This window comes from Camarhynchus parvulus, chromosome 10 (assembly GCF_901933205.1).
Source record: "Camarhynchus parvulus chromosome 10, STF_HiC, whole genome shotgun sequence".
Classification (NCBI taxonomy): domain Eukaryota; kingdom Metazoa; phylum Chordata; class Aves; order Passeriformes; family Thraupidae; genus Camarhynchus; species Camarhynchus parvulus.
Window position 1 is genome coordinate 2,354,580 of NC_044580.1, and position 26,412 is coordinate 2,380,991.

At 44.2% G+C, this 26,412-nt stretch overlaps 1 protein-coding gene across 13 annotated transcripts in view; it reads right to left on the reverse strand.

The window, feature by feature from the left end:
• The window catches only part of MYO9A (myosin IXA), a 173,781-nt gene extending 147,400 nt beyond the window's left edge, over window positions 1–26,381 (reverse strand). For all 13 annotated transcript variants that reach the window (XM_030954924.1, XM_030954925.1, XM_030954927.1 and 10 more), the window contains exon 1: window positions 26,046–26,381. The gene's annotated coding sequence lies outside the window, so the exon portion shown is untranslated. The remainder of the gene's footprint in view (window positions 1–26,045) is intronic.
• Between the last annotated feature and the right edge of the window lie 31 nt (window positions 26,382–26,412).

Below are 26,412 nucleotides of genomic sequence, written 5' to 3' on the forward strand. Positions count from 1 at the left end.
GGGGGATTCCCAGAATGCAAAAGAAGCAGTGGCACAGCTCACCCTATGTAAATCATTCCTAAAGTTGCCCACACTGGAACTAAAATAAGCTAAAATAGTATTCTGAAAGTTGTTTCTGAGATCCACAGCTTCTTCCATGACCTGAAAAATCTGAGACAAGTCATATCACACTGGTTTTCCCCATGTCTTTCAGTTTTATTTAGCACTTTAGGCAATCTGTCACCTCCTTGTCTGTTCCCTTCTATAGTGGAGGATAACACTTGAATTTCAGTTTGGCACCCAGGAGCTCCTTGCTGGCACCAGAGGTGTTTCCTCCTCTCTGTCAGAGATGGACTTGATTTTCCCATACTTTAATCAGACACTGATATTAAGAAGTCCATGAATACACAAAGCACCTCAGTGCACAATAATCCCTTCCAGAGCCTGGAACCACCTTGTCTTGAGGTTTTGGTATTTCCCTATGATATGACAACCACTCAGTGGTTCCTCTTCTAGAAACTGGAGGTGGTGAGGATGTTGCTACCCATTACATTCTTGCTGATGCATCTCCTGTGGAAATCTCTCAGCTTCTATCAGACCTTTCAACTGAGACAAAATGGAAAGAAAAAAAAAAAAACCAAAAACCTAACAAACAAACAAACCAACCACAAAAAACCAAACAAAAACCTCAAAAACCCCAAAACAACCAAACAAAAAACCTAAAAAAAATTTACAAGAAAAGCTGTTGTGAAATGAGTTACTCCTAATACGTTACATCATTTCTGGTGAAGGAGGAACTGAATTAGGATGTGAATAAGAGCATGATCACTTATTCTTTCCCTTGAGGTCAAAGCACTTTCTGTGCAGGGAATGAGTCAGCATCCAAGGAATTAACCTGGGCTATGCAGTGAATGAACCTCCTGCCTGCATGACTCCTGCCTCACTGGCTGCAGATGCTACCAAAGGCACAGATCCATCATCTAGGGTGCCAAAGAAATGAAAATTAAATGAAGAAACTACAAAAATGCTTGGTGAGGACTTGACTGGGACAGCTGCATGGCAGAAGTGACTCCCATCTTCACTTCTGCCACAGCATCTCTGCTTGATGCTGGGAAACCCAAAAAAGTGGTGCAAGAAAATCCTGCCCTGGAGTGTTCCTCTTTCTTGAGCTTCAGATTTGAGTCACTGAATCTTGACTTCTTGGAAGCACTTCTGCTCTCCCAAAACATGCCCCTTCACAGACAACAGGATCCTCCAACTGTTGCCTTGGCTTTTTTTTTGCCAGAAACCAACAAAATAGTAATATAAAGAATAAAATTAAAAGAAACAAAAGGAATTACTGGATCCTCTCTTAGGCTGCAATGGTAGCACCTCTTTAACTTAATTTGCTGCTCTCAAATTCCCTATATGGCTAATGAGAACTGTCAGTGAATGGCAAGGATTAACAAAAAGGAGAGACTAAGGAAGAGCCTGGTGTATCCTGAATGTTTTGAGTCCTGCAGGGAAACAAATCCTTGCTACATTTTGTTTTGCTGCTTCTAATGACCAATGAAGTCCTCTGTGGTGGGACAACCCTGTTCCAAACACCAAGAAAAACGTGTCCTTTATTAACGGATAGAATTACATTTACAGCCCCTTCAGGTTTTCCTGGATTAACTCCAGGCTCCAGCATCTTCTTCAGACAGAGCATCTCCCACCAACACAGCAATTCTGTTCACATGAACAACCAAAATATCAGATTTTCGACTTGACTGACTGGATTTGCTCATCACAGGTGGACACAGAGCAGTTCAGTCTCTGGAAATCCAACTGGAAACAAAGTGACAGAGTTGATATCCCAAAACCACAGATCAGTGTCAAATCCCACACCGCTGCAGGCACAGAGCAGAGCCAGTGAGCACACACACAGCTGCAGAAACTGGAAATGGACTCAGGATTCCCTTTTAGCTGTACAATCATGTGCCTAGCTATTTATATTTTAGTTTGCAGCTAAAATTTCACATAAAGAGCCTGAAAACCAGCAGCCCTAACAATAAAAACAGTTTTGAAGCTGATAAAAATGATGGATATGAAGTGTAAGCCACGTTGCCAAGGACTAAACAAATTCAGCATCTCCCAGCCCCAAAATAGCTGCAGAAAATACCTTTTGAGAGCTCAGGAATTACACCAGTGTTAAGGACAAGGTGCTTCTATCCTAGAGGAGCTCAAGAGCTTCAGAGAACAAAACCTGGGTAGGGAAATCAAGGGATCGTTCTCCTCCTAATGCACTGCTGAAGGTGGTGGGAGCAGGCTGAGGACTGGCACGCTGAAAAGGAAGTTTGCTGAAGGATGTGGAGGCACTCCAGGACCACTTCCAGCTCCAACAAGCACCACACTTGAGATAACAGCTGAGAAAAAGGCAGAAGGATTTACAGAAGCACCAAGAATTGCACACATTGTGCTGGCACCGAAATGCACCAAATTGCTACATTAGCAATTTTCAAAGATAACAGAAATAAAGGGCAGATCATTAAAAAAAAAAATTATGTTATCATCAAGAAATTATTTCTCACCTTTATGAAATGGCAGAGTATTTTGAATATTGCCATATAGATATATATTGATCTACATCAACTGCATGTATCAATAGACTGATAAATATCAGTACATAAATCCATGTCAAAGGATTTTGTTGGGTTAAAGAATCACGTCCTCCCACACATCCTCAGCATGGATCCTTCCTCAACATTCTCCATCCTTGGGAAACTCAACCCACTTCCAGCAGAAGCCAAGACAAACACGGACACCTCTCAGCCTTGCTTATTGTGGAGCCCACAGACACAGGAAAATAAACATTAAATCACTATGGAAGGGACGATACCTACGCTGTATTCCCCTAAAAATATAAAATTAGAGACAATTTACATAATTGAATGTTATTTTTGAATACTTGGTCAAATAATTATAATTTCAGATGTTTTTCCTGTAGTCTTAGGAGCTTTGAAGTTATTATGAAGATAATTCAGCTTAGGAGCAAAGTCAAATTTAAGTGCAATAGCACCAGGAGAAGATGTAATAATGTGGTTACTGATGTTCTCCCTTGCCTCATTTTATGGAGGATTATGGACCATGACCAATAGCAAGGCAGGGATGGTTTTAGAGCCTTCTCACAGAAAACTCTTTTTGGCAAACAGTCCATTTCAAATTAAATTTTCCAGTGTTCCCTGCACAATTTTATTGCATTTCACAAGAATTATTACCTGTGATCCACCAACACAAACCCAGAAGAGCTTTCTCTTCTGCCAAGAAGATTCCAACCTTGCTCCTGATAGGACATTTACTGTTCAAGATCAAAAGAAACCATACAAATTAACTCTGGCTGGGCAGCAGACAAATCCCATTTTTCCCATTTTAGGTAGAACATACCTGTTAATGAATGAGAGTTTAAAAGGCCAATTTCCAGTTTTTCAGCTCAGTCTCCTACTACTTAAGTGACACTACAATTCAGCTTTTCTCAAGCATCTGCACAGGAATAAAGTTATTTTTGGGAGTCCATAATCTTACAGTGCCATGTGCCCCTGCAGCTGCTGGTTTGTTCTGCTACAAGTCTGAATTTTCCCAACAAAATAACCAAAGCTTCCACTCCAGCCCATCCTCATTCTTTTAAATCCTCCTTAAACAAAAGCAATCCTCAGCTAACTTCACCCTTCAGCTGCCTCTCGTCCTTGCACCTCCTTCCCGTTTTCCATGGGCGATGAAATCATTTCCCCACAGAGAATCATCTTCTCTGCATTCAATGAAGGTCAGCCCTCAGCAGCAGGAGCTGCAGGAGCATCAGGAAATCAAGAGACTGCTCCTGCCTGGATTTAGTTTCATATTAAGTAAGAGGTGATGCCATTTGTTATCTGTCTCCTCTCCATGTTCAGTGTCTCAAACAGCTTAGTGATATTTAATAATCTAAAGACTTTACCAGAATAATAGAAATCATTGATAAATAATTGATATATTTTAGGGATTTGATCTCTGTAGCCAGACTGTACAGGTACCTTCCGCTCCTTTAAACCAAGCAGCTCAAAATCCCCCACAATTAGTTCCTTTTCAATGCAGAACTACTGAAAATCCTGTAGCACCAACGTGAAAGCATCCTGGTCCATGCAGGAGCAAGATTCTATTAACTAGAGACTGATTTAAGGCTCATAGTAACCTGTAGATTCTCTGCACAGCACATGCAGCACAAGGAATAGATCTTAGAGCACTAAGAATTGTGCTGTCAAAGATCAAAGGGAAAATAATATTAAAACTGTACTGCCAGATCTGGCTTAGTTACCTTACCAAGGAAGAAAAAACCAAAAAAACCCCAAAACCAAAACAAACACCAAACAGGATGAGTCACACTTTAAACAAGACTTTCAGTAACTAGTTCACAGAAAAAAAAAATAGTACTTTTTCCACTAAAGGCCATGTTTATAAAAAATATTCAGCCCACAGATGATGATCATTTACAAGCAAGAGCAGGAATAGGATGCTGGATTTAAATGAACCACAAACCAATATATTCTGTCTGAAAATTAAACTGTCAGGCAAATGCCACAACACAAGAGTGGCTTTTAAACTTGAGAAAGAGTGTTCTGAAAGCATCAGGACTTGAAACCAAAAACAAAAGCTGCCTCACAATGCGAGAAGTACCAAAAAACCTCTTGAATTAGAGCTGACAGCTCCACTAAAAATAGTTCTTGGCAGCTACCTGAAACACAGGCTTTGTAGTTCTTTGAAAACATTGATATCAGACAGAGAAGCAAAAAAAAAACCAAAAACAAACCAAAAAAAGCAGGAGTTAATCAAGTATTTAATTGAAGTACTTCCCTTGTCCCAAGTCCCTCTCCTGGAGCCCCTTCAGGCCCTGGCAGGGGCTCTGAGGTGTCCCTGGAGCTTTCTCTGGTCCAGGTGAGCACCCCCAGCTCTCCCAGCAGAGCAGAGGAGCTCCACGGCCTCCTCTGGACTGGCTCCAGCAGTTCCACATCCTCCTGCTGCTGTTGGAGGCAGCTCTGCAGGTGGGGCCTCAGCTGAGCAGAACATGAAGCCCTGGATGAGCAAAATTCAGCTCCTCCTTAAGGTCCTCACGTTATTGCTTTTCCTGATGGATCAGACACACTGGCTGGAGGCCATAGAAATTCAGAGATGTTTGATGACCAGCATCAGGGAACCAATACATCCATTAGGAATGCAATAATTCACCTTTTTAAAATGAAACAAGCAGTAAATTATCAAGGATCTACATCAGATGCTCTCACCCAGCATTTTGCTGTAATAAACATGTGGTTTATGGTGCCTCTGGGTTATTTAAAGCTGTTTCTGGGGGTTCCCACATATTGTGCTATAGGATTAGGAGGAAAGCATCCCTGATTTCCAAACCTCATCAACAGGTACACCCCTACAGCCACCCAAAACAAAGAAGGACAGACAGAACCTGCAAACAAAGATTAAGATGACACTGGGGAACAAAGACATACACAGACTTGGCATTTCACTTGAATCTTCCCTGTTTGGGGCAAAAGCTGGAACATCAGAGCTGGGATCAGGACTTCATCCTGCACTTGGGTAGGAGCTTCCACCTCTCCCAGCCACAAGCTACAGCTCCACACAAACTTGGGGAGCAGACAAATGTGACTGTAGGGAAAATAAAATTATTCTATAAATCACTGCATATATCCAATAAGGTAGCAATTAAGTCAATTGAGATAACAGTCTGTATCTCATTATATTCTCTGGGAAAAAAAAAAAAACACCTCATCTGGAAGCTGAAGGTCTGGCTTCTTGAGAGACCAAGCAGCAAAAATGGAAATATTCAATGGACTGGCAGTGGAATGATTTCAATGCTTCAGTGAGCACAAGTTAAACCTGAGCATATTCAAACTAGCACAATGAATTTGCTTTTTATCAGTACTTTCATGTGTCCTCCCTTGTCTTTAAGACTATTTTCCTATCCAGAGTATGACGTGGGGGGGTGAGCTTTCCAATTTTTTTCGTTTGGCAAGCATGATTTTTCATTAGGATAGAGCAATGCTATGAAAAAGAAATTCTGATCTGGTCCATCCTGAAAAGGGGAAGATTAAAACAAAGGGAAAACAGACGGCCCCAGAGCACAGAGAGAGGTCAGGCATCCTCAGATGGCTGAAGAAATTGGATGACAGATTGCAGCAGCCCAGTATTAAACATCTCCAAGATAATTCCCCATCCCAAGCAGAAGCATCACAGGGAGAAAGAGAAGCTCCTCTAAGCCAGGGCTGCCAGACTGCTTCCCTGACATCTGTTCCTGCATTTTCCGCCGGCCGCTCCCAAAGCGGCTCCGGTGACGGATTTTCCCTAATTGCAGGCGGCGGATAATCACCCTTTATCCTGAACCAGGGTGCCCAGCACAATGTGAAAGCATCTCCTCTCCAGCTCCTATGCTCATTTCCTACAAAACCTGCTCTAAATAGAAAGCCTCCCGTGGGATACCTTGGCTTTGAACGTGTCTGAGGTGATTCCATAATTATTGAAGGAATGTAAGCTTTGGTTGCTGGGTTATTCCCAGAGAAAGTCATTGGGCCCTCTCACCTTTTACTTTCCACCACGTGCCAACCTGTCCATCCCAATTTTTCTCTTCCATGTTCAAGTGAAAGCAGAAGCACCTCCTTCCCACAGAACAGAGAGCTCCCTATCTTAGTGCAGAAAGCCATTGATTACACCTGACACAGGAGGTGAGATCCCTCTAAAAACTGCAGCACACTTGGGTTTTAAGCCTCTTCCTTAATAAAAAAATATTAAGTGCATTTTCAATTCTTTCTGTGCCATCAGTACAGAAAAAGACAATTCTGCAGTGAGGAAAGTCACAGTGAAGAATCGATTATAAACATAACAGTTACATTTCTTGAAGCTCTTTAAGAATGATTATGAGCAGCCAAATAGCTTCCACAAGCTATTGTGGAATTATTAATTCCTAAACCTAATGTTATTCATTCCTAAACCTGGCATCCCCACCCCTGGGAGGGGACAGGACACAGCCAAGGTCAGCCGTGCGTTATCTGCAGAAACTGAAACGCGATGCTGATCCTGGTGGAACAGCTCAGGTGACACAACTGGCTTCATTTCCACCTTTTATTTATATGAAGGACAACTGAGATAGGAATGACGGGCTCTCCAGATATCCAGATCTCAGTGGTTTTCCACAAGCACATCTTCACTTAGAAAATATATGGATTTCTCCAATATGTTTCGGAGAATCCAACACTGACCACAAAAGAGAACCCATACTTTCTGCCACACTAAAATACAACGTTATATCACAAACCTCTCCTTGAAGTTCACAAGCTTCCAAAATCCTGCCTAAAAATACTACACCATTTACTTTTCTCAAGCTATTAAATCTTTAATTCATATTCACCACACTGCAAATATTCCAGGTGAAATATTTCCAGTCCTGTGCATGTGTCTTATCTTTTTCATACTCAAAAGGATTTATTTCAAAACATTCATCTCCCCAACTACCAACACACCCCAAAGTTCCCCAGGAATCATTTTATGCAAAGCAGAAGTTTGGGGAAGGGGCTGGTAAATCCTTTTAACCGAATGCTTTTAGATTACGACAAATTATTCCGCTGGCACAAAGCCAGCACAACTCTCCACAGCAGAAAAAGAGGTCGGGCAAATCCAATAACGAGTATTTAAAAAGACAAGTCAACAAAATTAGTTCAATTTTCTCGCTGGAGGCAAAGCAAGGTCATTATGGAATAGGGAGGGGTGGGGGGTGAAAAGGAGACGCAGCAATAAAATAATAAAAAACCACCCCAGAATATTCAACCTATTGGCTTTTGGAATTACTTCCACTCCATTTCACCGGCAGAATTAGAAACATTAGCACAGCAGGCTGCCACAACAGGCAGGTGCCTGGGGCCATGACACCCAGCAATCCATCCCCTGGATGCAGCCAGCAGCTCTGGAGCAGATGCCACCTCTCAGCTCTCATCAGCCACGGGAAGACACAGCGTGGGTCCGACATGTCCAGAGCTCCCGGGGTAGCTGCTGCCATGAGCACGGTGGGAAGGAGGAATGTGCAGGTGTGTCACCCCTGTAAATTTCAAAATACACTAAGGAAAAGTTCAAAGTGCCCTAAAAAGGAATTTATGCCACAGGGATCTCAGCAGAAAGGTTTGGAGGACTTGTCCTGGTTTGTCAGATAAATGCCAGGTTGTTCAGACGGGACCAAAACAGACCTGATTTCTTTACCATCCCTGATTATTTTCACAGCATCTGTATTAGTTTGGGGGTTTTTTTGAGACATAAAATTATATGAAACATTCTTTCTGTTCACAATAGGCCCATCCTCATGTACCTCACTATAAAATTCTGTCCCCAATATACCAAGTTCACCTATATGGTGAGCAGAGGAATCCCAGACCACAGTTCAGAGCAGAAACCTGAGATTCAGCTGACTTTTCAGAACAGGAAACTTGTGTTCTACTCTATGCTATCTTTGATCCTCAGTCAAAAGTCCCTTTCTGCAGAAAAACAGCCTAGGATTGTTATCCTTGTCTATACCCTGGCTGCAGGCAGAAAGCAAACCAAAGTTTCCCAGACATTCAAGTACATAAATGTGTTTGTGCTGTCAGTGCTTGGGTCTGACAGACACAGAGGAACCCATTCGTTCTACTCCTGCTTGTCCTTGCTGACTTTACACCTGAGCCTCAGGGATTTTCCACTTTCCTTGAGCCTTTCCAATGAAATCTATGGTAAAACTCATCAGCAATTTGCCTTAAACATCCTTAACCCCTGACCTTTAAAGGAGGATTAGGTTTGAAGGGTAATTTTTTAATGGACGAGGGCTTTTGGTTGTTGCCCTTTTTAAAACATGTTTCTCTGAAATAGAGGTCTGGGGATTTCTAAAATTTTATTTATTGCAATGAAGAGTGAAAGACAAGATCAAGTTCCTTGTCCTCACATTCCATAACCTGCTGGTTTGGGGTTCCCCCCACCAAAAGTCACCCCAGGCTCTCCTTCTGCCATGAGGAAATTTTGCATCTCCATCTTCCAAACTGCTACCACTGAAGGGATTCACTGATTTATCATCTAACCACTGACATCCCTCCTTGCAAGTCTCCCTTTTCACCTTTATCCCTGTGTCACTAAGATCCCAGGCACAGTCCTGAAATCAACTGTGTAGAGGTTTCAGCCTCAATAGCCTAAAATACAGCAACAGATTTGATGAAATAAAGCTGTTCCCAGTGATTAAATAATTCCAGAATTGCTTGGGTTGGAAAGGACTTTCAAGATGATCTTGTTCCAGCCCCATCATGGGCAGGGACACCAGCCATTACACACCATCCCTTTTTAATTGTTCAGTCTCTTTTCTAATGTCAATTATCAGCAGACATATATTCAAAACATTTCTTCTCTACTACAGCCACGAATCTGTAATTTATATTAAAGAACATAATTCCTACAAAAGCAGTAAAAACAAGTCCTATGTGGTAAACAAGTCTTTTTGCTGCACTGTTTTGTCAAGTTAAAAAATACATTGGCATTCTGGTTTGCATTCAATCTGGCCTCATTCATCATTTTAAAAAATCAAATTTTAGTTTAAAAAAACCCCAAACCCTATGGAAGTGTGTGCAAGGAAGAGATTTCCTAGTCTAAATTACCAAATAATCCAACTGAGTATATTTTTTCCTCCAAACTTCAGTCACATCTGTAGTCCAAGGACAACCTGTTCACCTCTAACACAAATCAATTGAAACAAACTTTGCTCAAAGACAGTGGTAAAACAGATTTGTTTTAAGAATGAAGGTTTCAGCTTTTTTAGTACCATCCAGATGCTGCTAAATTTGTCTACTTCAGTGCATTGCTTCAGTAATTTGGGTAAACCAGTGAAGCCTTGGCAGGCACTTGCAATTGCAGCTGAGTTTGTTCTTCACTATTTGTTAGATAGGAAAAATCCCAGAAGAGATTGGGCTCTCTCTGAGTACATAGTTCACTTTTATAATTTACATTAACACTTAGCTAGGGGGATTTGAGCAGCAAAGATCCTCAATCCCTTAAATTCACCACAATATTTACACTCCTACCTTCCCCAATAATTAATGTTATGGAAATGATGGTTGATCTTTAAGGAAAACATCCCACTAGCAGGATGGGGTGTTAAGTCAGTCTAATAAACACTCTGGAGTGAGTACATGATCTCCTTGTCCTCATGCTTGTCCTTCCTGACTCCTCTAGAAGACAACAGGAGATGGAACTTTCAGAAAGTCATCAAGACTTCAACAAGACACATGTGCCTCCCCCTGTACCTGAAAAGCAGAGCACATCTTGGCATGACAAAGGGAAGTAAATTATATCCACATAATTATCCCTCCAGAACGCCTTGAAGAACATATGGTATGGAAATGAAACTGCCTGAAATGGATTAACTCGGCTGCGTGATGAGATCCACAGAAGGGAGCGTGAAAAAAACATTTCAAAATGTATTCAAGTGTAGGATCCCACAACTAGGCACATTCATCATCAGGATAAGGTAATGACACCAGGAAATGAGCTAAGTAAATCCAAGATTGAAGTTTCATTTTCTGAAGTGCATCTGTTTGGCTCATATTCCCCCGAACCTCATCGTTCTGCCATGCTGGGTCTCATCTCAGAAGCAAAAGATGCAAGAACATAAATCAAAACAGCTCCTCCAACGAGCAGCTGTGGCAAACATGCTTTTAATTTGATTTTATAAAAAAATTAACTGCATCCCAGCAGGTCCTTGCCACAGCCCTCCATGACATCTCCTTTCAGGTTGTCCTTTACTGCCGGGTTTGGGGTTTTTTTGGGTGGTGTCGCGAGAGGAAGTTAAACCAGCTGGTTTTACAGAAGAAAACGAGAAGCACTGGATTCAGCCAAAAAAATTAACAGGGACAGCACGTTCCTTCAGAGGAGGTCACATCCTCCAACACTCCTTCCCTGTGATCATCTGGTCACTGCTTTCTGTGTTTGGGAATGAGGAAACCCAAAACTGAGGTGGGCTCATCATGGAGATAAAACATTTATAGGGATGGCAAGTATTTTTTACACTTCATGTGCCAACAGCACGAGCAGCTAGCCAAAACTCTGCTTGAACATGTCCATGGTGGGACTCTGACTTTGGATCAGGCTGGTAGAAAAGGGGTTAACTTGTCCAAATGAGTCAAGTGGATGCCCATCACACCAACCACCAGAAATCCTGTCAGGCTGAGACCCCTACAAAGCATCTGACATCAAGATTTAGGGAAATTTCCAGAGGAGGGCATTCATGTTCTCCATACCTAAGCACTGTGCTCACCAGTTCAGGTTTAAGGTGAAAAACACAGGCAGATGATTACTGGAGCAAGGCCAACCAGATGTTAGGAAGTTTTAGTCCCATGAATTCTGCTGGCAAACATTCACAGGAGCGTGAATGAGAGGAAAAACCAAGCAAGACCCAGACACACAGAAGCTTTCAAAATTAACATATGGATATTTTATGATGTGTTCAAATTGAATTTTGAATTGTCTCCACCAAAATTGCACAAGTTGATGACTATGTTGTATGTCCCACTTAACTGCAAATGCTGATCTGGACTGATTTTGTCCAACTACAGCCTCCTACATCCCATTAAATCTCTGAGGTTTCCCTTCACTCCACAGCACAACCAGAGAAAACTGAAGCACTGTTATAACCCAACACAAAGAATGATTCAATCAGATGAGCATCGAAGACACCAAACTGTCCATTAGGGCATTGAAAATATGAATTAGGAGAAATATAAAGCAGAGAAGGTCAGTTAATTAGTTTATATAGAAATAGGATGAAGTGAGAATAGATACTTCATCTCCAGTAATGTGATGAAGAACTTCAAATGTTTTTTCAGATTCATCTTGAGCATAGCCATGTCATGGGCTGGCTTTGCAAGAGGTTAACAAAGGGGAGCTCTCCAAGGGGTGTCCTGGTGTTATTTTGCAAAGAATTCCCCCATAACACAGTGCTTCAATAGGAATTTTGTAAAAGGACAGGAAGAAACCTCCTCCATCTATTAACTCCACTGCCATCTCTATTCTAGTGCTCCTTGCCTTCAGCTGCAAGACCACCTGTGGAAGCAATTTTCCCTCTGCTTTTTTCATCCAGAAAGCAAAAAAAAAATCCACATCACAATGACCAACACTCTGTAAATTCACAAAGTCACTTCAGAAGAATCCAACTTAAGATAATTTTTATTCTCCCTCTTTCCAACACCAGCCACCTTCTGACACCAATTCCTTATGCCACTGAAGCTTTGAGGCAGCTCAACTCACTCGTTCCCTGTGCTGGACCTCCAGGACCCCCTCTAGGATTGCAGAATGGACGAGAGGTTTTATTTGCAAGGGCAACAATCTGCTCCTGACCCTTGCCATCCTCCTCCTCCTCCTCCTCTCCAGGTCGTGTAGGCGCTGAGGGAACAGGCTGCACTTATTTCAGCACGGCGCTGGAAGGCCTGGCCTGATGTGGGATCTGCCCACAGACAGTGGATTCTTGACGCATTTTCTGCATGCGCGCCATGGGCAGCGCCAGAAATACCGGCCACTCAGGGAAACAGGAAAATATTTCATTCCTGGGCTAGGGAAGAAGTCACTGAGCTAAATGAGGCTTTGTTTAGGGGCAGGAGTGCTCGGTCTCTGCAGCAGGGGCAGTTCAGGAATGCTGATAAGTCTGTTTTCCATGCATAAATAACCTACGTTCGGGCCCAGCCGCTTTATCTCAGGGATGGATAAAGCCCTCGGTGGCAAGGCCCCAATATTTGTCTACTCATTTATCAAGTAGAAGCCTTATTACAAAGGCTAATTCTAGTGGAGATTAGATTTCCTCTATGAAGGAACAGACAACAACATCAGATATTCTTCAAACACCAGTAAATAAGATTAATGAAGTGCTGCTGCCATGGGCTTTCACCTCGACAATGCCTCAAAAAAACCTCATCCTGGTAGGCCAAACAAATCTTTCTGAGGGTTTCATCATATTTCAGTGCATAGACATCACCTCACTTCAGTTGGCCAGCAGCAACTACAAATAGACTGCAGGAAGCCACCGATTTCCTGAAAAGAGGGTTAACTGAGAATCATAGGAAACAGAGAAAATTAAAGCTGGGTTTAACATCTTGAGTAGGCTGAGAAGGGAAAAAAATACAGCAGCAGCAGCACTGAGCATGTTCAGACACTTGGATCCATGCAAAATTAAATAAGACTCTTAAAAATCACAGACCTAACAAAGAATTACCTCCTTCAGCACATCATACCCAGGGCAGTGGCTTTCTCTAGGCACTTTTCACATACAAACACCCACAGGCAACCATCTAAAATCTTAATTAGAAATAAACCCAACTCAGCATTGAGATCTGCCGAGTGCATCACAAGTTGCAATACTTTGCATTTAAGTGCTCTCAGCTAAAGGGCTAACTGAAAAACTGAGCAGCAAACCAGAACTCTGCAATCAGTGAAGCTTCACATGCTCAACAGTTGTGCTGACTCATCAGACACGGGCAAAAAAAAATCAACTCAGAGCTCTGCAGGAAACAATCTGAAACAAAAACGTTTTGATGACTTTACCAAAAAAAAAAATTGGGAGCTTGGTTTTAAAATGTCCTAAATTGTGACAAAATGTTGCACAACAAAAAGGAAGGAAAGCACAGACTGACACACAGACAGCAGGTGAAAAAAATTAGAAAAACTCCTGAAATGTAAGTGTTGTAGCAGCTCTCCAAAACCCCAGGGATGGCAGGAGATAGACACAGGACAAGAAGGTGATATGAAAACCATAACCCCATCCATGTGCTGCAGATGCTGTCACACACATGGAATAATCACAAGGACAGGAATGTGTACGTGAAACGGAAGCAAAAGAGGAATCAGAACAATCTGGTATTTAGAATGTCACTGTATAAATTAAAAAATTGAGGGGGTAAATCCCTCCTAAAAAAAAAGAGTTAAAGCTCCCTTTCCAGGCACTTTAGCCAGCAGAGCAGCTTCACCCTGATCTGAGAAAGACGATTTTGACCTGCCAGGACATTGCAGCAAAAGTCATTGTTTTATATGATTTTGTTGCTCTTCTCTTGCATGTCAATAGATCCTTACTGCATTAACTTTGCATTTTTAATCTGTACTCTGGGACTCTTCCTCACATAGAACTCTAGATCACTATCAAGAGGTTGACTCCTCTGCCAGCTCAGGATGCTGATCTCCAGTTCCAATCTATTCAGGAATGAAAAACCACTTTTCATGATATTCCAAGAGTCTCCTGCCAGACATTTGAAAGAAACATCCTCTAAAAATTTATACATCCCTTTCATATTCTCTGCAGCTTTTCTCTCCCCTACATGACACCTACAAATGAAGAATATCCCACAGCCTTGGCTTACATCTCCTTGGTAGGCCCTACAGATCCATCTCAAACAGTAAAAGTGTTCACAAGTCCACAAGAGACCTGGGACTGTAATGTGAGTACATAGATGATATAATAAAAAGGTAGAAAAAGCCTAAAAATGCTATTAACACTGCAAATAATTTATAAAGTAATATTAGAAACCCTACAAAACATTTGGAAATGTTGAAGCCCTTCAATTAGGAAAAAAAAAACCAACCTAAAAATAAGAGTGGAACTTATGAGGGTGTTCTCACATCAAACTACCAGTAAGATCCTGCAGGTTCTCCTAGGTCCTGGTGGCACAATCCTAAACTTGGTGGAGCTGTTCAGTTTTTGCTCCAAATGAAAAAAAAGTTAGTCTTTCAGAGATTTAGAGCTAAGCTGGTTGAACCAAAGCCAAGGGAGAAGCATATATATAATCAGTTTTACCAGGAGAATGAAGAGAAAAGGGCAGGAGTATCTGCTGCACCTTAGCCCTGAGCAAAGAGTACCTCTACCCATGCCCTCAGGAAAAATAAAAATAAAAATTTCCTTCCTTGCTGAAGAATTTCCTAACTGCCACACTAAACCCCTGCATATCAGCTCTACCCAAGGAACCAGAAGTGAACAAACAGTTCTGCTGGCTGTGTCACTGACCTCAAAGGGCCTTTCCCAGCCCATCCCTGGCTGGGCAGGACCCTCTGCACAGGCACGTGCCTTGCTCAAAGCAGCAAGAAGAAACCCTTCTTACCCTCAGCACCAATTCATCACATTTATCACCAATTCCCTTGAGATTTGGGAGCATCTCACCACCTTCTGCACATGGAGAGATCCCAGGACCAGAAAAACAGCCCTTGCTCCAGGAAGATCCGGGTTGAGCTCCAGCCTGGAAGCGCGGGCTGCTCCTTTGATGCCCTGCCAGTGGTGGCCTCCAGTGAGGAAGCCCAGGATGAGTCACAGCACCGGCAGAAGGAACTTGCCAATCTGGATTGAAGCATTCAGATGAAGCTACGGGGATTTTCTCCCTGCTCTGCCATCTCCCTTTGTGCACAGCAGTCCCAGTTATTGCACGGCAATCCGGCAAAGGGGAAGCAAATATACCCGGCAGACATGGGGAGGGTCTGCCAACCCTTTAGTGGCTTTGCCATAAAACTGAGGCAAGAGGGTGTTAAGGGACTGAGGGATCATTTGGGAAGAGCACCATAAAAGCTTCTCTGGTTTTTCACTGACTTGCACAAATTCCAATTTGGTTTTTCACTGACTTGGCACTGGGGTTTATTGCTTTCCACACCTGCAGAGCTCTGAGCCCAGAGCTTGTACCGTGTCTGCACCATATCTTCAAATACTGTATCCTCTAATCTGAGTTAGCTTATGCATAAATCCAGGGGAAAAAACCTTTTAAACCCATAAGACAGCTCCAAGAAAAAGCTGAGCCCTAGTGGCCTCTCCAACAAGGGATAAAACACGTACAAAACTGATCCATGTGACATGTACAAAGATGCAGGTAGTCTTTTTATGAAAATATAACATTATGAGCATTAAGACTTAAAATTAATTCCTTTTTCCCACAAAATCCATTTTAATCAACAATGGGGCAAGGTATTTCTTTGCTTCCTTCAGTCACAACCTACTGCAAGCCAAAAGCATGTTAAAGAATAAAAACAGTAGCAACATCTCCTCTGTCTTTTCAGCTCAATTTGGCAATTCTGGCAATAAAACTCTTAATTCAACATGTTCTTTACTTAAAATTGAAACTGCAGGACATCTGCTTAGCTGCTGAGCTCGCTGTGCGCCAGAGCATTTCAAGTCTTACTCTGTGCCTCTTTAACGTTGGGGTTTGGTTTTTTTTTATCTCTCTAGCCCAACCTCTAATTTAAAGGAAACTGTGCTGGATGCTCTAATTGACCCCGTTCTCTTCCTTCCCCAGTTTGTCTCTATAATTAGCCTTCCCAGCAAAGGGAATCAGCAACAAGACCTTTCTGAGCCCCACCCTGCAGACCACAGTGACTGCCTCGTATTGTTTTTGCCTGAAAATCAACAGCTTCAGGACAACAAAAGGTTTAAGAACTGGAAAAAAAAAAAAAAAAGCAAGAGCAAATGTGTACTGATAATTTTTCAGCACATTATGGTGAGCAAAGCAGGTAATCCAAAATTTCACCTGCAACACTAATCCCTCAGCATTACTTTGTAACATGAGCAAAATACTTGTTTTCCTCAAAATAATACACAGTTGCACAGCTGCCCACCCAAAATTCACACACCTGAGACTTCCCCTGTGGATCTCTGCACATGCAGCAAACACAGAAGATTCCAATCTCCTCTACGGCACCAGAAGGCCCCACACCTTTTTTCTTGAGGAATTAAAAGGCATGTTGAGAATGAGGAAAGGAAATGCATTAAAAAAATACTCTTATCAGCAAGCAAATGCCACCATAGAGATTTTACTTCCCTACTTGCCTCTACAATAGGTGATTCCTACCAGGTGACAGGAGCTGGGTGTATTTTTAGGTATTAAGGGAAAAAGAAAGGAAACAAAAAACCCCACCACACCAGCAGCAACAAAAACCCCCTAAAGGCAAAACAACCCCCCAAAACCCAGTTCAGAACCAGATTTCAGAGCTGCTGAGCACCAGAAAGTGCAGGATGAAGCAGAAGATCCCAGTGACACTGGTGGAAACACAGGGGATGATCTCAGGTCTAATATGGCCTAACCCAGTTCCTCAGTGCCACCACAGCACCTTCTGTCTCAGTCTTCCCTAAAGGATGATGCTCCAGCTAGTACAATCCAAAACTGAACCAGAGGAATTTTCTGGTTAGTTTTGAGCTTTGTTTTCCTCCATGTTGCATCCCCCATTCCCAAGGTTCCAAGGTTCCAATGGGCTGCTCCTGAAGAAGATGCCCACCAAGACAAGCATCTCAAGGTCTCCTGGTGTGTACCAGGGTCTCTAAGTCACTATTTTCTGCTCAATTCTCTCACTTGCCTTTGCAGCTTTACAATCATTTTGCACCCACATTACATTAGAAACCAAACAGGTTGAAATTTTTTATGATTTTGGTGATTAACTTCTCAGACTGACTTTCTCTTCAAATCCATCAACTCCATTAGCTAAGAATTATCCCAGCAGTCCAGAGTTCCAGCCTCTCAAAGCACTCCAACACACATACCTGTGTAACAACCTGGAATTTCAACATTTAGACATTTAGAAAATTAAACTGCAGCTGGCAGGAGTCTCGCTAATAACGGCAGCACCTGAACCTGTAATGATCCTTCACCTAAGGAAAATTGTTCAAGTTTTTTGAATACCTGCCCCCTCGCAGCCCCTGAAGAGCATACCTGAAAACAAAGTATGTAGATTAATGCTCCCAAAACAGAAAAGAAAGATGACCCAGTCCTACGAGAAAAAAAAAAAAAAAACAATACCTTTCTCAGTGTAGAGGACAGTTTGTGCTCAGGGAAAAAAACCTTCAAAATACACAGAAAAACTGCACCCACACCATTGTACATCCGTGTCTCCAGGTTTTAATTTCCAATTATTTTTCTGATATATTCTCTCAAGAATTCCACTTTTGTTAAAAATAGACTCAACCCAAGACAGAAGATCACAATGTCCCCACCACACAGTCTGAACTGTGAATATCAGACTGAGCTACTTTCAGACTGAGTTTTCAAATTAGTTTTTTCTGCAATTGAAAAAGTTTTACTCAGGGCCACTCCTTAGACTGCAACAACTGCATTAAACATCTCATTTAGTTTTTGCTCCTCAGGTTTCACATCTTCCCCTACAAAACAAAAATGAAAGCAGGCTTCAAGCAGCTGAGCTGAAGAGGAAAAAAAAAACAGGAGGAAACCCCTAATGTTGCTAAAACCAAGCCAGCAAACCCTGGGTGAGATTCACACCTTCCCTCTGTGGGAACAGGAAAATACTCAAGCAGGGATTTTTTTTCCCTTGTTTCAGCAAAGACTTTTAGGTAGGAGAATGAATCCTCACTCCCTCAGAAATGGACCTTTGTGCTCATTTTTTCTCTTTACCCCATCTGCTAGAAGTGCTCTTTGGTTTTTTAAATATATTTTTCTCCTCATATTTATTGTATTGTTCACCCCAGGTGAATAGCAATAGCTCTAGAGGGGTATTTCAATCACAAAAATGAAGAAACACAGCATAGGACAGCTGAACTCAGAAACAAAACACTGGAAGGCAGCAGCTCCCACCTGGAATTACAAAGAGAATGGAGGCAGGAGCAATGCACAAGTCCACGTCTTTTCCACAAAACTCGTGGGACAAGGAACAGGCAACAGCTGCCAAGTCATCTTTCTTGGCAAGTTATTTCTTAAAGAAAGAAGAAGAAGAAATACTGCTGCTAATGTGTATCAATGCTAATAAACTCCTTAATCAAATCCCTGTGGATTGCAGCAAGACCAGAGATGCATTTGGATCGGGGAACTACGTTTTGGAACGAGAGCTCTGACAAGTCATGGTGCACTTGGCAACCCCTGGAGTCAAATGAGGTTAAACAGTGAGCAGCAAAGGATTTGTGGATTCAGACAGACTCCTCCATCGCTTTTGGTAAAGTTCATTCTCTTCATAGCTGAGGGGAACTCAAGATTCCTCATTATGTGCTGCAGGCACCTCAGAGCTGACCTCTGCTCTGCATTGTCCTGCTATCTCCTTGCCTACCTGGCAGGCACGGTGAAGTGCCTCTGGATAAGATTATCCCCTGCTCTCCTGACAGGGAAGGCCGGCGCCTGCCTGGGCAGGTATTTGTGCCAGGGCTGCCCGGGAAGGAGGGAGCCCAGAGTGCCCTCCTTGCTCAGCCACACGTTTCACCACCCTCCACAAACGTGGGGTGCCCTCCTTGTTTCACCACACTTCACAAACGCGGGGCCCCAATCCCAAGGGAGGCGCCTGGAGCCGCCGCATCCCTTGGCAGCAGGGCTGGATCTTTATTTTCGGATGAAAAGAAGCAAAAGAAACAGTGGCTCTGCTTTTAAATATCTCTACAAATGCCTTTGTTGAGCTGGAGTGGTTCAGCCATCCTTGCCACCACCAGCAGCAACAAATTCCACATAACGATGCCTCATTTATGAGGCAATTGGTGAATTACGGAGCAGAGACTGGCTCTTCTGCACTCAAAGAAACCTCCAGAAGGGTTATTCACCCACATCATCTCCCTCTTCCAAAAAATTCATTTATTTCAAAAAATCATTACAAATTGCTCAGCATTGTTTTAATCAAGTGCAACATTTCTAAGGATCCACTGCGGTCCTTTTTTTTTTTTTTGCCTAATGGGACCACATTCCTCAACAATTCAATCATTTACTAATTCCTCCCCAGGGAGGCTGTCCTGTGCACCCAACAAGCACAAACCAACCTAACAGTTTATAGACAAGTGCCATAAAAATTTAAATAGCAACATTTAGGAGAAAATTTTTATTTTGGTCTATGTATTTTCGTGAAGTATGAAAAGACAGTAGAGTTACAGAAGGCTACTACAGTAAATATTTTCAGTTAACTTGTTTTAAGTTCATCCCTCAAAACCAACCATGTAGATGCTGAATACAATAAAAGAATTCTTGGCGGTCTCTCAAAAGCGTTCATAGTCTGAGCTGGTTTTAAAGCTCAGGTTTTCCAAAGATGGAACTATCTGGATTAAACACTCCTCTTCCATCAATGCTCAGCCATGATACAGCATATCCAGGATCCTCTACCTTTGTAAAGGTTATGCTTTGCAAGAAATAGAAGATAGTACAAAGAATTTTGATTAAAAAACAGCACAGAGGTTTTCAGATTATCTGTGCATGATGGATAAAAGCCAAGATCTGGAACAGGCATCCCAAGAGTAACTCTAGGATTCAAGGTCATCTGGGTGACACCAGAAGTGATTCAAGGTGAAAAAAACAGCAAATAAGACCCAAAAATTATATTGAAACCCATATATTTTGGCTATTTATTTTAAGCTGCATTTTTCCTTTGCTACTTCATGCAGCATCCAAGCAGGACAGTCCTCTGCTCTGCTCTGCTCTCCACTGCTCCTAAGAGGGATTTGCAGTAACTCCTGCGAGTCACAGGGATGGAAACCAAGATGATCTTTCCAAGAGAAGCCGAGCAGACAGTTGGAACCACCAAAACTACCAGGGTCCAGTCCAGCCCTCCCCTCAAAGGGGACGACCTCTACATAGAGCCAGCCTATCCCTAAGGACTGTAACACCAACAGGGATTTCATAAACTTCTTCCATGACCTGGCAGAGATCTTTAAAAGCACACCACAACCCAGCAGAGAGATGACAGGAGACCACAGCAGAGCAATGCCTGCATCTTGTTTTAAGTCAGGCATGTAGCTGCAAAAAAGGCAACATATCACTGTAGGTGAGTGAAATGAGAGCTTGGATGAGACACAGCTGGCTGAGCTCCCCAAGTATGATCTCACATCAACAGACAAAGGATCCAACTAAGGAATATCAATATTCCTTGGGAGGGTATAGAGGCTGATCTCAAAGGGTCCAAGCAAACTTCAAGCTTGTATCTGTGTGCTTAATGCAGAGACAGCACAGGTATCTATACCCAAACCTGGACCCAGTGTGTATCTGCCCAGGATAATTGGCTGCCTCATCAGCTCCTGTAGTTCCCATCTTCTCTGTTTTCCATGATGGCATCAACGTGACCCAGCCTCACTGCCATCCTACCCCAGCATCCTCAGTGCACCACGGCCTTTCCACTCCTGAGCCCCATCTCCCTTGGCAAAACATTTGCCTGGCTGAAGACCATGCTCTGTCTTTTCATGAGGCTCTTAGCAAAACTCTAAAAAAGGGCTGACCAAAAACACCAACAGAGCCCAAAACTATGACCCATGGCTTTGTCTAACCATGGTTTGGCACGGTGTGAACAGCCAAAGGCATATGAGAACCCTACAAGAAGAGACAACTCATCCTTCTGCAAAGGGATGCCCATCCATGCCTAATGAGACACTGCAATGCAAGACTTGAACAGCAGAAAGTAATCAGAATAACAATAATCCTTAAAGCACAGGTATTCATTTATTTATTTCATTTTGCCTAGAACATCTCGGAGGAGTTTCCACCAAAACACTGTGTAGCCACTTGCCAGCTTTATGCTGACTATCAGCAAATGGACTTGGACTATCCCTGTTCTTCTCCCAAAATTAACTTCAGCCAGGCCAGATCCTTTTCCAGCTGGAGCCTGTGACTCTAGCAGCTTAATGAACTCATGGAAAGGCAGTGGGAAGCAGCAGTTTCATAGGCTGCAGGTGGAATACTGCACTCTGCAAGCATTGGGTCTCTCAGAATGAGATCATTCTACTTGGACACTTCCCACCTCATACAGCTCAAACCACCTCATTTCCATTTCCCTTCTCCTCCTGCAGCCCACAAACCACAGGTGGAACACAACTGACATGAGACACCTAAAGCCATGAAAAACTCGATCTGACTTAGAAGACGATCCTGCTGGGAGCAGGATTTTGGACCAAGTGACCTCTTGAGCTCCCTCCTGACCCAGGTGAGCCAACATTCCTCCATCAGAGGTAGCATTAAGATCATGGGGGGTTTGTTAGGAATAAAAAGCCATTGCAGCAAAGTTGTGGAACCCTCACCTCACCTGTAAGATTTTTCCACAGGTACCTGTGAAAAAGGGATGCATAGATTCCTCCCCACAGACAGAAAAACGCTACCACAAGAACTAACAAAACCACAACTCTTCATAATATTTTAAAAACAGACACAAAAATTAGATCAACTCTAAAAATCCATGTTCAGTAGCCTTCCCTCCTGAATTTTCATATTTTCTGAGGTCAAGTGGTTTGAGTTCCACTTTTAAAAGTTTAATTCCAAGACACAGAGGTTAAAGCGTTGACACAATCACAGGAGTGAGACATACATGTCACCGTGGTGTTTGACCTATCAAACACAGCACAAGATTTAATATTAAAGAGTCACAAAAAAAAAAAAAAACAAAACAAAGACTATTCCATTTCCCTTTTTTCCTGTTTTTATCCATTATCTGGCAAGAGTTCCACATGTTTGGTTTCTATAGTCTCAACTCTGAACACCTGTGCCTTCACACATATACCCAAAACCTATGGGAAAATTTGGCCTATGTAAAAGAAAAAAAAAATTCCACAAAACAATCTCAATTCCAGTGATCCATAGATATCCCATCAGCAGCACTTTATCCTTAAAATTTCATAAGAAACCCAAGATTTGTGATAATGCCAGCTATCTAACCTGAAAAGACAGCAGAGTATTTTTGCAATGTGAAGCTAAAGAATTACCAAGCTTCTCCCCAGAGCAGGGAAGCACCCAGACACATCCCAAATCTCCAATGCTACTGCTTTTGTCCAAAGGAATGCTAGAGAAAGTCTCCAATTTGCAAACTTGAACCGTGATCCTTTAAATATTTATGCTCATGTTTACTTTGTCGAGAGGGGAGAAATCCCGTTCGCTCGAGAGGAAGTGGAGCGAACGTCGGCACTCAGGACAAAGCCTGAGAAATTCAGATGCTCTTTTAAACCTCAAGACAAAAAAATCCACCATGTTCCAAAGCTGAAACCTGCACCCAGCCCATCTCAGGGAGCCAGAGTCCAGGCCCAAGCTGGGAGATTCATCAAGGACACAACAAACGTGCCTTCAACCCTGGTGTTTCGCGTGCAAGCGGGAACGCAAATTCCCTTTTATTTACAAACTGAGGGGACGCAGGAATTTCTGAAATCAAGTTTGACCGGCTAAGATGCTTCCAGTGGTTCAACGACCTTGTTTGCTCTCTCATAAATGTATTTTTAAAGGAATTGAGTTCAAAAGTTGCACGGTTTAAAGCAAGAACTAGAATTGGGCAGAAAATGGCCACACTACACTCACCAAAACCAACCACCCCAAATGACTTCAGAAACTCTCTGGTCACACTCGAGTGACAGAATCCCAGACTGGCTTGGGCTGGAAGGGACCTTAAAAGCTGGTCTTGTTTCACCCTCTGCCATGGGCAGGGACACCTGCCACTATCCCAGGTTGCTCCGAGCCGTGTCCAGCCTGGCCTGGAACACTTCCAGGAATGGGACAGCCACAGCCTCTCTGGGCAGCCTGTGCCAGGGCCTCACCACCCTCTCAGCCAACCACTTCTTCCCAATATCCCATCTAACCCCACTCCCTGGCAGTGGGAAGCCATTCCCCCTGGTCCTGCAACTACAGTTCCTGATGGAAAGTCCCTCTCTGGCTTCCTTGTACCCCCTTTTCAGACACTGGAAGTTTGCTCCTGGTTTCCCCAGACTTGAGGCATTTAAGCTTCAGGACTACAGGACACTTGTGGGCTCAAGGCTGTGAAGGTGAGCCCTGGCCTTCCTGGCCAGTTTGGTTGGTGCCAAGCTGCAAAACCAGTGGAGGGACCAGCACTGTGCCTGTGCTCCCAGTACTCCCCCTGTTGACTTGCAGGCATGGGAAGGAACAATCTGTTCTTCCATCCAGAGCAGAATACTGCTCTCCCAGAAACCAAGCAGGGGATGAGGATTTCAAGTCCAGCCACACTTTGACACGAGCTAAATTAAATTAAGCGAAATTAAGGCTGCACAGGTGACTCAAGTTTCACATTTCTCAATGCCCAAACTCAGGCACTTGACATTCTCAGGGGTTTTCCTGCAAACCTGATCAATGCTCACAAAATGCACCATAAACATCCCAGTTACAAATAATTTAGGCATAAAACATTCGGATTTTCCTAGCAAAGGATTCCAAAGGTTTGATTGTCTGAGTGGTTTAGTACTGGTGCTTGTGAAAGATGCTGTAACAGCAGTAGTCATATCAGGCATTTGATACCTTGGATCTGAAAATGCAGCTTCCCCACCCAAAATAAGGAGGAAAAAAAAAGCTTAAAATGTGGAGTTTATAAATCATAACAGGAGCAGTGGATGCAGAGAACAAATAACTTCACAAAACAGATCTACATTTTAAATACATGATAAATTCCAATAGAGCTTTTTCCAAGTGCTGCTGATGGACACCAGGCCTTTCAACACAGAGGAAAAATCTCTAAAGCCACCCTGATTTATGCACTGATCACAATAAATACATAAATAAATAAAAAATTAAAGAAAAATATGAAGTTGCATCATCATTGATAGCCCAGGAAACAAAAGCTTATTAGTTTTGTGCTGGGGCTGCTGAATTACCTTCCCTGCCACCAGCAGCCTGACTGACAGCTTCCAAAATGGTCTTGGGGATCAAAAATTACAGCCAGAAGGGAAGGCAAAGGCTGGGAGAGCCTTAATGAGGGAAAGAGGCATGGAAACCCCTCTTATTTTAATTAAATCAAACGTAAAAATGAGAAAAGCCATTGAAATGGGTGAGTTTACTCAAGGACGTAGGGGAAATTGTGTGACTGTATGGCGAGGGGCTGAAAAGATGATGTTGTTCAGGGATAACACAGGCTCTGACCTAGCCAGAGTTTATGCATAAGGTCAGATTTGTCAGGTCGTGCTTAAGGATTCCCAGCCCATCACCGCAGCATCCATGCACCTCTCCATGGGAACACACCGCTCCCCTGTCATTTCCTAGCAGTCCCATGGGAAAAGAGTCAGGAAAGCACTTGAGCCGGCCAGAAACCCAATTCTCCACCCAGCAATCTATTTACAGAGCGATTTATTACAGCGCTTGGTTATCGACTGAGCGAGACACCGCGCCGGTTTTCCTCCCGTAGCAGCAAATCTCCTTCCTCTGCCGCTACGTGATTATTTTTTTGATCCGCCGATGGGCAGGGACCGCGCTGCAGCGCGGGATGGGAAAGCCATGATTTCTGCTGAGCTCACGCTCCCCACTTTATCACCCTCGGCTTGCTTTGGGGATGGGAAAACGTAAATGGAGGAGCAGGAAGCCGATCGAGAAGCAGAAGAGCGGCCAAAAACCCGGCTCCGAACTCACGGCAGGTCCCAGCGCAGGTCACGTCGGAGGGGGTTTATTTCTTTGGAAAGCAAAGGCCGTTTTGGCTACGTTTAGGAAAATTCCAGAAAGAAATATCGACTCTTTTAACCTGCGGAGGAGCAGCGCTCCCGCAGGGGTCCGGCGTGCCAGGGTGGGAACTGCCGTGAAGTCCAACACTGTGCTAAGCACACCCAGGTACAGCTCATTCCAGCGGCTGGGAAAGGCTGATGGGCGCTCGGGAACGGCTCTGCGGGGCGGACCGGGCTGCCGGGGCCGCGGGGCGACCGCGACCGGCTCCCGTGGCGATGTCCACAGCCGTGGCCTCAGGGCTATGCCACACTCAGGGCTACAGCCCACGGCCCCACTGCTGACACTGGGGACGCCTCTGAGGTGAATCTCCTCCCCCCCAGGCTGGTTTTTCCATGTTCTGAGTGTCCAACGCACCCGCGATGGGGGTGAGCGGCACCGGGCGGTGAAACGCCGTGCACGGGGCGGAGGGGAGGGGGGGAACGCGGGGCTGCCCCGCACCGCGCACCCACCGGGGGCGGCTCAGGCGGGGAGGATCCCACACCACCGGGAGGACTCCGCGACACCGGGCAGACCCCACGACGCCGGGGAGACTCGCCCTCCTCCGCCGAACAAAGGCTCCCGCTGGCCCCGCGATGCTCCGGCGGGGTTCGCCTCACGACACCCGCCCCGCCGCTCCCACCTCACGCGCGCACCGGAGGCCCCCGCCCCGCTCCGCTCCCCGCTGCCGCCGCCACTTACCTGGGTGTCGGGGCGCGGCGCATCCCTCGCCCGCAGCCGCAGCCTCCGCCGCCCCTGAGGGGGTCCCGAGGGTCGTTGGCTGAAGGAGGTCGGTTCTGAACGGATGTCCCGGGGGTCTGCGCTGAGGACGGTCGGTGCTAAGGAGTGTCCCAAGAGTGGGTGCTGAGGAGGGTCGCGGGGCTCGGTGCTGAGGGAGGTCCGGGGGTCCCGAGGGTGGGTGTTGAGATGGGTGCCGGGTAGGAGGGGGTGCGGACGGACAGACGGGCGCTCCCTCAGCCGCCGCCGCCGCTCGGGCGCTGCCCGACTGCCCGCGCGCGCGCGCCGCTCTCACGCGCCCGCCCGGCGGAGGCAGGCAGGGAGGGAGGCG